Source organism: Pecten maximus, unplaced genomic scaffold (genome assembly GCF_902652985.1).
Source record: "Pecten maximus unplaced genomic scaffold, xPecMax1.1, whole genome shotgun sequence".
NCBI classification, from domain to species: Eukaryota; Metazoa; Mollusca; class Bivalvia; order Pectinida; family Pectinidae; genus Pecten; species Pecten maximus.
This window is the reverse complement of record NW_022979985.1, coordinates 1-9,920: the sequence shown is the minus strand read 5'-3', so window position 1 is coordinate 9,920 and position 9,920 is coordinate 1. Positions and strand designations below refer to the sequence as shown.

General features: G+C 33.4%; 1 long non-coding RNA gene across 1 annotated transcript; it reads right to left on the bottom strand.

The window, feature by feature from the left end:
- Nucleotides 1–5,053: 5,053 nt before the first annotated feature.
- LOC117319352 lies at nt 5,054–5,957 on the bottom strand. The gene is made up of 3 exons (XR_004530704.1): nt 5,864–5,957; nt 5,550–5,622; nt 5,054–5,180 (listed from the first exon to the last, which is right to left on the bottom strand). It is a non-coding gene; the product is annotated as an uncharacterized LOC117319352 (long non-coding RNA).
- Between the last annotated feature and the right edge of the window lie 3,963 nt (nt 5,958–9,920).

The following is a 9,920-nucleotide window of genomic DNA, read 5'->3' as shown; positions in this document are numbered from 1 at the left end:
CCCCCGTCGGTTTCGAACTGCACCCTAAACAAATTTATAAAAGTGGGGGCACCAACCACCGGCCCCCCCCCCCCCCCAACCTTTTAACACAGTCTTCCTGTTAAATAATAACTTTTGATGAAAACGCAAAAAATTCCCCCCCACTACCCCTTCTTTCTTCTCCTTCATGTCACCCAAATAAAAAAGAAATGGGGGGGCAACTTTTTCGTTCTTGGAACTAAAATTTTCCCCCCGAAGCGTTTTTTCCCACCCCTTTGGGGGGGGAAAAAGACCATCTTTTCAAAACCATTTTTCCCCCTCCATCAGGTTTAAAACTTTCCCTTAAAAATTTTTTGTGGTATTTTGGGGGCCCGCCAAAATCCATTACAAGGGATGGAAAAACCACCCCCCCCAAAATTCGAAAAAAACCCCAAAAATAAAAAACCTCAAAAAATTCCCCAAAAAACCTCTTTTGTTTTAACTTAAAGAACGGGCCCCCAAATTATAAAAATCCTCAAAAACCCCCCAAATCCCCAAAAATTTTTTGCGCAAAGTGCATTTTTTCCTAAACCCCTCCTTCCCAAAAATTTTTTCCCCTTTAATAATTTCTAACCCAATTTCTTTTTTTTACGGGCAAGCCCAAAAAATCTTTTTGGTTTTCCTCATTGTATGTCGGGCTTTCACAAAAAAGCATGCGAAAAATCAAACCAGCGTTCAGAATGTCAAGCAAATTCCCGAAGCCTCGTAGGCATAACGCTGCTACTGACGGTAAGTAAACTGTTTGTTTACGTTGATTATAACAAACGACGGTAGATATGCACGAAGAATAGTTCCCGTTTATTTGCTATTTACTGAAGGGATATGCCTACTTTGTCTCCAAATTTAATTGATTTGAATTGATATTTCGATAGTCTGTGTATTTGTATAGCCTCGCCAGTGATGCTTGTTTACGTCTAAAAAATACCAACGGGAATCTCCAGATTGAGGTGCAAATTGAATATACACAGAGCCATGTTCTCTCAGACACTAGGTTATCTCGTGAACGAGCACACCTAAGACTACTACTTTGCAACTTCTCTGATATATGAATTACTTTGTGAAAAGAGAAATGAAATATATTTTTGATTTTTTACCGATCATATACTGAACATAGACTTACTAGAGTCCCGCGGTGAAGGGATGCCTTACTCGGGCACGTCTGTCTTGCTACCTATACTGACAGTATATAATCGCACGAGAAAGACTAGCATTATCGATGAACATTATCAAATCACTAAAATCATATGTAGAACGCAGGCGACTTAAATATGACTAAGATTTCATTTAATTTTGAAAACTATTTAAATTAAACCATCTAAGCTTACACTGCAGACTGGAAACTTCCTGCATGGAAATATTCAATAATGTCAGCCTGTGTGACATTTTACGATTTGATAGACCAGTTCAAACTATTCAAATTATTTGCTTCACGTTACATTATCAACAACTTTTTTTTTTTGCAATTAATTCATTTTTGAAATTTTTAATGAAATAGTATCTAGTACAGGTCTATATATTTAAATGTTTACAACTTGAAATTAAAGTCTGTAACATGCCCTTGATTGAGACTGTGCATTTGGACAGGTTAAATCATATCTCTTTTGCATACATGTAAATAAACAAAATCAATATAGTAAATTTTCAAATTCTTTGTTGTTCAAATACCATACAACATATTTAAATCTTTCACTTACACACAACGAAGAGAAGGTAAAATGCAAGAAAGCTGTTCTTACAATTTTTTGCTAAGATATTGTCAATTATTATGATTGCATTAACTGAATAAGTTAAATTAAGTTAATTTTGGGTGGGAAAACATGTTATGTACAGTAGCTTATTTTAATATCTTGACTGGAAGTTCATTTCAACTTATTAGAAAAGGCATTATAGAAAATTATTTGACAATATCAGTGTTACCAGAATTCAGCTCTCACAATTTTGCAAAATATTCTTCGAAATGTCACCTGCACACACGAAAATTAGTGGATTTTCAAATATAATTGCCTCAAATACCATACCTACATATTTAAACCTTTCGCTCACATACACCGAAGAAAAACAATGTGCAAGAAAGCTGTTCTGACAAGTTTATGTTAAAATATTATGAATTATTATGTTACATTAAGTTAAACTCAGTTACTTTGGGCGTGAAAACATATAATAATATATTTTTTTTTAAATATTTTGATTTAAAATTCATTTAAACTTATTACAAATGGTAACTACATGTACTTCATTGAACAACACATGAGAGGCCCAGAACTTTGGATTGGATTGATGCTAATTGAATCAACTTACTAATCATCTAATTTAATCAAGGGAAAATAAAGTGAATTAACTTGCTCAGTTGGTCATGATAGTTATTTATTATAAATTATAATGTAGTGATTATTGATATTTCTCTTTCTATTCATGATCGATCAATAATTGATCATCGATTGTTTAGAAATTATGATGATCGATTGATCAAGAACTTTATTGTGATTCCAAACACTATAAGAAGTTGCAAACTGTTTAAATAAAACAAATGTAATAGACATTCCTTATTTGCTTGATATGGACGACGGATGACACTGATCATGACTTTGAACTTCATGGAAATTCTCGAAATAGCATATTATTAAAATAGCTTGGGGAAAAAAGCAAACAAATTTCCTTCTATCATACATACTAAAAATTTGTATTTTCCTCACGCAAGTATGAATTATTAACTTTAACTCCAAGATTGAAATTGGCGCGAGCTAATTCCTGTAAAATCATGAAGATTTACATCTGATTGAGTTAATCCTTATATTGTGAGGAAATTGATTTAATCCCTATATTGTGAGGAAATTGTTCCAAATTAAGATATTGTCCTGTTTTAGTGATTTTTATACGCCCGACCCGACGTACATTATAATGTATCATGTTGGGCGGGTGGGCGGGCACATATGGTGTCCCGACCATAACTCTCGACCCAGGCTCTCCATACTTGACACAAATATACATCTTGATGACTCGGAGTGTCGCATATAAATATCATGCCCCTTTTCCCCGTATTTGCGGAGTTATTCCCCTTTGCTGATTTTACTTGTCCTGACCATAACTCCAATACTACTTTACCCAGGCTCTCCATACTTGACACAAATATACATCTTGATGAGCCGGAGTGTCCCATACTAAAATCATGCCCCTTACCCCCGTATTTGCGGAGTTATTCCCCATTGATGATTTTACTTGTCAGGACCATAACTCCAATACTTCCTGACCCAGGCTCTCCATACTTGACACAAATATACATGTTGATGAGCCGGAGCACTACAACCTGTGAAACTACCCCCTTCCAAGTGTCAAATATTGCGCGGGCGTATGTTAAGGCCCTCCAATGGGCCCTTGTTTATTTTTATGTACATCATGGGAAATCCGTCACTTTCGTAACCTGATTTTCTCATTTTAATAAAATCGCTGCCATCAACTGAGCACTGCTTGGTTCAAATTTAGATATTGTCCGATTTTGATGAAATTTGATATGTAGGAACATCATTGAACACTTGTCGCTCTCGTAGCCTCACTTTCATATTTAAACAAAATGGTCACCAATTTCTGGCCTCTGATTGGTCGAAATGTATATAATGTTCAATTTCAATTAGATTTGCTATATGGGAACTGCAAATTTAACTTAATTGATGGGTTTTGTTGCCTTTACGAACAACAGTCTTTTTTCAGTCCCATTTCTAGCAATCAGGAGAGCTCTAGATAACAAGGTCAAATTGTAATTGTAATTCTAATTCACTGTAAAGTATTCACAAATTTATTTATAGCTAATATGCAGCCTTGCTTCACTGTAAACGTTTGATGTATGTTCAGGAGAGGGCCTCGATAAGTTTGAAAACTTGTGCCCAAATCCTATTTGTCACTATAATTATGAACCATTTAAATGTTTAAACCAACAAAAAAAAAGTATTTTTATTGGTCGAAACTTATAGATATTGAGCGATTTTGACAAATCATGCTCACACAGAGTTATCGCCCCTTACTACACTTCATTCCATCTGTGACATCCTTCAGGTGTCACCCTCTAGTATAATATTATATACCCTGACACAGTAATATAATATTGTATACCACGACACCGTAATATAATAATGTATACCACGACACAGTAATATAATAATGTATACCACGACACAGTAATATAATAATGTATACCCTAACACAGCAACAGAATAATGTATACCCAGAAACAGTAATAAAACAATATATACCACGATACAGTAATGGGGTAATGTTTAACCGGGCACAGTAGATCGATTATGTACACCCTGATACAGTAAAATAATATGGTACAGCCGGATACAGTATTGAAATAATGTATACCAAGATACAATAATAAGATAAAGCATACTCATGTACAGTAATAAAGAACTTTAGACCCGGAAACAGTAATACAATATTATAAAGCAAGATACAGTTACAAAATAATGAATACCTAGGTAAAGTATTAAAATAATAATTACCCAGATAAGGTAATAAAGTAATGTATATAATTTATGATTTTTAATGAAAAAATAAAGAGTTGTTAACCATTATAAAATAATAAGATCAGACATTGAAATAAATTCAATCTAATTAAAATCAGTGAACATCTGAACTCCTGATTTTAACTAGAATAAAATAAATTAAAACCTTTTGCGAAATAGGAACACAATATCGATTGAATGATAAAACGTTATTGTGTTCCGTAAGGATAAACATATTCTGTTTCATCGATGATACCCGTTATCATTACAATGTTGTGAGTTAGATGGGGATGTTCCGAAAGGAGATTTGAAATCTAGAGTGGGTGGTGCTAGGTTAAATAGTCATGCTTTAGATCTCAAGTGCCATTTAACTGTGGAAAGTACTTACAAACGCCGAGTCATTAGAGTAGATTCGAGTGCAATTGTATATTTTCTTGTGGTTATTTATTTGTTTGATGACTTAAATAAAGATTTATTTCATGATGCTCTAACTATATGTAACCGTGTTGCTTTTCATACAAGATAAAAGCCGGTAGTAAGATGATGAGTTCTTTATTCTGAAGAGTTTCGACCAGTATTACACACAGCACATGTTGTACAAAACGTGAACACGAACGAGAACCAATACGGAAAGGAATGGAATGTAATGTACCGGTAGTCACTCTGGAATAAATATATAAAAATATACTAGACACTGAGTAGCACGAACAGTAGAACTTGCACACACATACATAACTAAGGGAGATAACTCGCTATTATAATTTACATAAATAATTCCATTTTAGATAGAATTACTAAAATATCACAATAGATATAACCTTTACAATATTAAAGATTTACAAATTCATTGACTTCAAGTAAATAGTATTAATAATAACTTCTTACGAAGTATTATAACATTATAGTTAAATTCATAAGAATTACAGCTATATAAATGATCTACAGCCTATCATATATATACATCATTGAAGAATTTAAGTTACATAAATATTACATAACATTAACCATTTATAAATAAAATATATTAAATACCTGTGTGTGGCACAGAGCCATCCTACACAATACTTCCAAGTTCTCTGTCAATATCTTTCTCTTTCAATATATTCTAAAATAATATAAATAACTATTTACTACATGTACTCTGATTACAAATAGATGAATATATTTCAAGAATCAAAATAACCATTTTCAAAACTATCAACTTTACACATTTACCTCTAGCTCTACAACTGAAATTACAGAAATAAGAAAATAACTAATTTTACCAAATACTTCAAAATCATCACTTATCTAAATTAGCTATACTTATAAAAATCAAAGAAATAATAGAAATAATAGAAACTTACTTTAACCTGTCTAAAATCTTGAACCAGGAAAATATACTTGTGGTCAGCTTGACCGACAGGAGTCTAACTACCCTAACAATAGCATTCCCGCCAAAAACTGACCAACAAAGGAAATAAAAATAGTGACCAATAAAACACAAGAAAAGGACATAGACTTTGGACTTAGATCACAGGGTGTAAACTGTAACACAAAATACAGCAAGACATAACACAGAGAACACAAAACATCACACCCTGTAACATGTAACGCCAATAAACGACAAACACATACACAATACAATCTGGGCACATTTAAACAGACATCTGAACACAAATATCACATTTAATATATAAAATGATAAAAACTAATAAAATTAGACCCTGTTACTGATACTGAAGATCTCAACCACGTACAAGATCCAGGTCTTATGTAGAATGTATTCGTCTCTTGAATCAAATGTCAGTAGTTCAGCTCCAGTACTGGCGCAGTGGTCCTGTGAAAAAAAAGTGTCAAAATGTAATGGGCACATGTACAGTAATTACATAATACATACAAAATAATACAAGAAAACATGTATGAAGAAAATACTTGTAAAAGAAACACAAAACATAACAGCTGTATTTAGAAACATGAACAAAAAATCATTAATAAATGAAAGAAAAAAAAAAACACAATACAAAAAAACAAAAAAAAACAAAAAACAATTCCATGGAAAACTTAAAAACGACAGAACCCTAATTCAATACCTTGGCTTCCATCCATGTTTTGTTGCTGGAGGAAACAGTAAAACATAAATCACCTGCATGTCCCCAAGATAAAGGGCACCTCACAGTAGGGTAGTCTACAGAATAAAAATGACACATTTACGGAATCGTGGTAGATTGATCAATATAATGTAATCGCTATTGTCAATTATTGATGGAAACTGCTATCCTCAAGTTGTTTGACGTATATATATATATATTTATATCAAGGAAAGTCGTATCTCAAACCTAATGTTTGTAACCCTCTATTTTTATCTCTTTTATTGCCGTTCAGGAACGATGCTTGTTAACTATTAAAAAGACCTACCTAACTTAAATATTACAACGTTTACGACCATTTTTGTTCTGGGCACTTCAAATACCACATTGCAAAATTGACGGTGAACATATTTTTTGTTTTATTTGAAGATGGGAAAACTCCAAAAGCTAAACTGATAAGCTTAGTTTGACAGTTAAGAGTTTTTCATTTATCAAATTTGTCTAGTGAAACTGAAATGGCCAAACGAGTCTTTACGTCTCGTAAACAAGATGACGTTACCTGATGTTTCGGTTATGCCACTACATGCGTACTCAGAGCGTAAATTGAACGTAACCCCTTGACTATCGAGGATAAGAATCACCATCTAGTTCATTCATAAATTAATTAGTATTTGTGTTTCGATGTGTTTAGTTATTGATTTCAACACCGAGGCACATCTTGTTTGAATACAAAAGCATGTCAAACTCCATGTTTTATACGGTTTTAATGGCTATATCACAGATCGAGTTTAACGGTTGAATATGGCTTGCTACTGGCGGCTATATTACCATATTTTATGCACAAATATGCTTGGCCCATCGGAATACACATTTCGTCAATAGCACAGGAGTGTCCTCTACAAGCTCCTCCGATATCCTGTAACAAACATACAAAACAAGTAAACAATAACATGGTGTTGTATTGCCAAAACATTTCATGCTGGAATCTTACTTCCACATTAAGCGATCTGATGTCAAAGTCTCATCAATACTGTGTTTTCTTTATAAGTTTATCCGATAACCTTTCAAACAACAACGCAAAACAAGTAAGAATAACAACCTTAATGGGTTTTTTTTGCCAAAATGTTACGCGCTGAAATATACCTCCCTCATTAAACGACCCGTGTATCAAGTTTGTTATATCTTATATCGGTTGCTACAGCAAAATTCCCTTTAAACCCCAATTTTAAATACCTATATATTATAATATTATTACAGTGAGCATTATCATAATCCAATGTGTCATTCTTGATAAATGTTAAGCAGGAGTATTAGAAATGGTTGATTGCCTAATGATAGGAAAATTATTGTTAACAATTAAGTTTCTGTTTCAAAGAAAAAAACTCATGCGAAACTGTCCTTCTGAATACCGTTGATTTCCGAACAGATAAAACATATCCTGATTATATAAATTAAGTTGTCCTATGTGATTTCCCAGTGATTAAAAAAAAATAGCCATGATCTTAAATTTTTCACTTAAAAGAATTAAAATAATAAAAATAGTATGTGAAACACTCCTTTTGAATATTGATTTCCTGACAAGATGAATAGATCACGGTTATATAAATCGGGTTGTCTTCCCTGCTGTGACCTAGTAAATAATGCCATGTTTGTGGAAAATATGATATTTTACCAGTGTGTATTTTGGTGACATTTATTTAAGGTATAAACATAATATGTGCGTATTTTATGTAAATCTATCAGAGACCAGGATAATATCTCATGGGGTACCCCAAGGTTCCATACTGGGACCCCTTATAATAAAGTTTTCAGAAAAGTTATGTGTGTTGATAATATATCACCGTCTGCATATCGGAAATCATATTGGAGAAAAATAAACGTCATGTCGATAGAAAGTAGCTGGTATGCTGAAAATAAAATGATTATTATGTAGATAAACAAAATTTGATATTTAAACAGCTAAGGCTGAAGCGCTGTAGATTCGATGGAGGTGGACTGAATTTATGTTTCAAAGGTGACAAAATACAACAGATAGAGAATAGGCAGATCCAGGGTGTTTTTTATTTGCAAAGGGAAACATTGACCAAGGTTAAGCATCAAGCACTACCTATACTTCATTAGAAAAGTAAAATATCGTGCTTATCCTACTTTTGATTTCATTCCAATAATACATTTTGATAACTTTTTATTGCAAAATATCTTAAAATGCAAAACGTGAATATTACGCGTGAAACCGATACCAGCCGAAAACGAGAGAACTATGACATATAATGAAAGATCAGATTATTTGCCTGAAACTGATATATCACATGGTAAGCATCGTAGCACTATGTTATTGTGGGTACCTCTAAAATGCGAAACGAAAGCAAAACGAAACGAAATCAAACGCAACGCCGATTTGTAACATTGAGTGTGCACGTGGATTTACATTGGATATAACTATCATTTACTTTTGGAATACATTAAATAAAAATAAACCGATAAAACGATAAGCGGATTTAAAAAAAAAAAAAAAACACAGACACACAAAAACCGTGTAATATATTTTTTATTTTTATTTTTTTAGGCCTAGTCAATAGATATATAAGGTACAGTACACAATATGGAGACTAGTAAATTAAATTAGTGTGTGAATGAAGTATGACGAGTGAGAGCCCTCTTGTGAGAGGACAATATTGTAATGTGTATTGCTATAAATCTGAGTGAATAAAATTTTTGTTTGAAAAAAAAAAAAAAAAAAAAATGGCTAATCTGAAAAAAAAAAATAGAAAGTAATTATAGAAACCTCAGAAACGCGGTGAGGTATACAATATGAGTGTCATTTCATATATATTTTGCTACAAGTATTAGGTGGGGGGGGGGGAGGATATGCCGATGCTCGTCAAGACGGGTACCTGAGATTTCTCGCCACTCGAATTGCGGATAACAATACGTCCGTCTTGTCCATGTACCAGAGATGAGAATTTTGGGCTTAAGAAATATCGCCTTAGCATAAACTTGACCCCTGGCTTGGTGAGCGCCTCGTTTATATACAACGAAGAGTCGGAGTAGGTCGAGTTGGGGTAGACTGGTCCGAGTTGGTAGTATGAATTCATGTTTGTTTTTGAAGAGAATGAACCTGGCATCATAAACTGCTGCTCGTGTTCTATTTGACAGAAATCTAACTAATAATGTCCCTAGGATAATTCCTTACTTTGGGCCCAACTCGATGCGAACGGACAAATGTCCTTTTGGGTGACCATGAGTCCCCCAAGTACTTGTTACACGCATGATGATGAGTTGGTCAGTGCCTCGTCTGCTCGATCTTGATTTCAAACATTCCTTCTAGAGTTTG